The sequence below is a fragment of the Chenopodium album genome, chromosome 25, assembly GCF_948465745.1.
Source record: "Chenopodium album chromosome 25, dcCheAlbu1.1, whole genome shotgun sequence".
Taxonomy (NCBI): Eukaryota; Viridiplantae; Streptophyta; class Magnoliopsida; order Caryophyllales; family Amaranthaceae; genus Chenopodium; species Chenopodium album.
The window spans coordinates 30,229,385-30,234,018 of NC_137858.1; positions in this window are offsets into that span (position 1 = coordinate 30,229,385).

Genomic DNA, 4,634 nt, shown 5'->3' on the forward strand with positions numbered 1-4,634 from the left:
GGGGGTTATGTTATACAATTGAAAGCTACTTTTATTAACTGCGAATGCAACTTCGTCGTTTCCATGTTTTAATGGTACTGTAATTGCTATGTATACCTTTAAGTATGTATACCTTTAAGTATGCTTAAACATCAACTGTAATTGCTATGTGTGAATGCAATTTGATCCATTTGAGTCAACCAACAGTTCATGAGAAATCCAAATTAATGGGTGGGGTTTAATAGCTTAAATTAATGGCTTTGTTTTTACGTTTAGGTGTGCTTAGACATCAACTGTTAATGCACTTTCACCAATATTTACTTTCGGTCGTTCTAATGCATAGGTTAGTGGTACTACGACAGAAGTAAATAAACTATTAGATTTCTCCTGGCGTTATTGTCAATTACGAATGGTTAAATATCAACTGTGACTGAATTTATATCAACTGTGACTGAATTTATTTCAATTGTGTGCGTAACAATCAAAATGGATCCTAAACTCCCTCGTTTTGCCTTCAAAATGATTGCCTACTTTTATATGTTTAAGTATGCTTACACATCAACTGTAATTTCTTTTTCTCCAATATATACTTTCAGTGGTTGTAATTGACGTGTTAGTGGTACTACTATAGTAACAGAGAAATAATTAAACTGTTACAACATTGTAATCAACTGCTAATTGAGGAATATCACCTATGAATGAATTTCTATCAACTGTTGTTGTGCTTAACATTCAAAATGGAACCTTAGCTGCCTCATTTTGCCTGAAAAATTAATGCCTTGTGTTATACCTATAAGTATTGTTAAACATCGACTGTAATTGCACTTACACCAATATTTACTTTCAGTAGTTCTGATGCATGTCTTAGTGGTAGTACTGAGTAATAAATACACAATTACCTTTCTCTTGGCATTATTATCAACTGCGAAAGGATGAATATCAACTGTGATTGAAATTCTATCAACTGTTGGTTTGCTTAACATTCAAATTGTACGTGTGAAACTCCAAACTGTCTTATTACATATGTGAGCTGGACTAAGAAATATGTTGGTGTTACAGCTAATTCTCGGGTGGAAAGGAAACGAAAGAAGTTGTTACGTAGAGTTCAGAAGATTAAGGAAATAGGCGTACACGATCCAAAGGCCCTCATAAGGGATCTCTACATGCCTAAGCACAACCACCGTTTAATGTTATCCCATCAGTTGGCCACGATTGCAAGGGGTGGGATTGATGAACCGATTAAAGGCATTGATTTTCACCCGGAGTATCTATTCCTGTCCCTGTTCAAGGTTGGTCGGGCCCGATACTTCAGGAAAGAGGCTTTTTGTTTCATGTGGTATTTGGTGGATGTCGCCAACATAGCGATTTGTTTCAATTTGAGGACCTTACGGCGAACCGTAGCCGAGTGTGAATCCTATCCTGATTATCACAGATACGTGCAGCGTTTCTTGGAGTTCTTTCAAAGCCTTGAGGATTGGTGGACGGGTGTGGATTACCAAATTGGGAAAGGCAACGAGTGGGGAATTATCCTTGTAGGTAAGAGGTTCACAACACCTAATGATCAAGGAATCAAAGTCACATGTCAATGGATTCAGTTCCAAACAGAGGATCCAACCGAAACCATTAACACAAACACCCAATTCCGGATCGCGTTTCGGTCTAAAATGTTAGAAGCAAATGGGTACAATGACTTCTCTCTAGCTACTGCTGAGCCCTTCACCTATAAAGACTACCCACAGCATTATGTTTCACACCTCCAGCATGCAATACATCTGTATGAGTCCAGGACAGACTCCGACTCGGCTGCAGGGCTGAATTGGACATCAGAGTCAAGTAACGAGTTCTGCTGAAAGCGTCTGATCCTGTGTTCGCGACTTATGTATTATATTAAAACTACTGAACCTGTTTTAGCATTAACACTACTTATTTATCTCTAGCTATTATGTAATTGGAAGTTTGTACTGTCATTAGTTTAAGTAGTCTTTTGTTAAAAATTTTAACTATTGTTTTTTTTTAATATTTCAACAATTAAAACACCAAAGACAGTAACTAAATGTGTGACCCAAAATACCCAAAACCAAATACATAATTTCTGAACTTTCAAAAACACATAACTTCAGAGGCTGTGCTATATAGTCCTCTCCCTGGGCTAACCAAATCTACCTCTTCAAAATGGTGATGTATGTTGAGAACATTGTTGAGATGCTGCTGTTGTTCTTTTCGGCCGCACTCATTCCTTCGGCAGCAAATCATCAAACACACCAGTCAGTTCATTACACGAATTGTTTGCATCCTCCAAAAACAACCTCCTCCTCAAATTTCTCTCCTGCATTCACATATGAAACTTCTCAATCAACATGGACACCACACATTTACAATTCATATATGACTGAGATCTCACTATCACATAACACTTACCAGCGGGTAACCCGTCTCAAATGAACTTCTTGCGCAATGTTTAATGCAGCCAAGCATTAGGACTCCACATGAGAATCTGTTACACAAAAAACCCCAGGTATTAAGCTTACTCCATGCTCAGTGGAAATAACTTGGAATTAAATTAACCATCAGGAACAGCTGTCAATCAGGAGGTTCTTACGTATCTGTTTGCTTCACCATGGGAACCACATGCCTACTCCATTGCTGCACACTACCCACCTCCCAAACAGGATCCTTTAACTGAAATACAACATCCACTGCCTTCACCTAAATACACATTATTATATCTTAATTAACCAGTTTGCAACAAACTTCTGACTATAAGGTTGACAAAAAACACATAAACACTCACCAATTCTATCAGAAGCTCCCCATGCTTTTCATACGGATCATTATACAGAGAGTCAATCAACCACACCTGCCTCTTCACCATATCAATGCAAAGGCACCACCAGTGCTCATCTGACTTCTCCTGAGACCCATCAAGCACAGGGAAAAAAACCTGTTCAAAATTTCAAATTGTGCATTACATTTTTTTACAAAACTAAATCACAGAATCACATTACTCATCACTATAAACAAATCTGTCAAAATAGGAACTTACTAGTCGAATTTCCTCAATGGGAATCTGCAACAACAACTTGCAATACTTCCTTGCAAGGTTCTCATAATCCCTCTCCTTAGCCTTAATCATCATCTACAAAAAGTCAAATAAATCAACAATGCAAGCATGTTACTCAAGCATGTTACTCAAGCATGACCAAATTCAACAAACCAACTTACTGCAAAGGAAGGATCAATCAAAATCCTTTTCCTCCGTTTCTGAAACTCCAATTCCCCCCAATGCTTAGTGTACATTACTGATGCCACCCGAACATACTGATGGCCAAGACGGGCTCTAGCTCCTATCACACCATAGCAATCCCTCTGCGTAGCGTACATTTCATCACATTGAATAAGGATGGGTCCAGCACTGTCAACAACAATAACACAAGAACTTCATAAATCTGCCTACAAATTAGCCATTTTTACCGTATCAAAATTACACATAAACTATTGTTTTCAATAGGAACTTACTAGTTCTCATCCTTGAAATCCTTCCAAGCTTTAACAAATGTCTCCAAACGCTTATCATAACTTGTTTCCCGACTTATAACTCCTAATGCTTCGGCGTCACTCAGATAACTTCCTGAGGAAGACTCATTTCCTTCACTCCTGCACCTCTCCATTGGTGCTTTAGACTTCAAGGCCTTGTTACTGCTCCCACTATGATGGGGCTGGCTGCCTTTACCGATGCTAAGGGTATTCATTTCTTCTCCTGTCTTCGGAACACCAGGCTTAGAACCACTGCCACCTAAAGCATTGACAACTATTCCCTCCACTAGGCTTACAAGCCTTGGAGTTAACAAGGCTAGTACCTGTTTTATCCTAACAGTATATTAGATGTGTACAGAAAATTAGTACTGTATCAACTAAAGTATATGGTTACCTGATCCACCATACTATGAACTGCCGACTCCTGTACTACGCCTACTTTAGTTTGCCCCAAGTTCAACGACTTATCCACCAGCTCAACTTCACCATCTCTAGCCACTAGCAGATGGAACTCCCCATAGGCAATGTCGATCACCTGATAAAACAAAAAAGGACCATAACTATATGCTTTAACACGTGGCGTAACTAAATTTTACTGATGCTTTATGAACTTACCAACAATTGCCCAAACTCGTCATCAGACTTCCTGTCTTCATCCACAACTGCTCGTACGGTTTCTGTATCCCAAACCATCACCCGAGGATATATACCCCACCGTGTTGGTACACGGTGGAGGTGATCCAAATAAAAGATCTGCATCCATAACAACCAAGGTCCTCACATTGATCAATTAAACAATTCAACTGCTCAATATATAACTACTACTCAATAACTACCTCCAATTTACGCCATACAAATAGTTACAAATATACAAATTTCCTGAGTTCCATACCATACAAATATTTACGCCACATTTCAACGTTATTGTTGCTAAACACAACAATTACACACAAAAGGATCAACAATCCTAATCATGCATCATTCATTACAACCGGGAAAAGCAAACATCCTTCAAAAAAATCCAAAAATTTAATATTCCGGTACTAACATTTCTCAAACAACAATTATTGGTGAACAATGTCTTCAACCAAAAAATTAAAACAATAAACTTTCTTCAAATC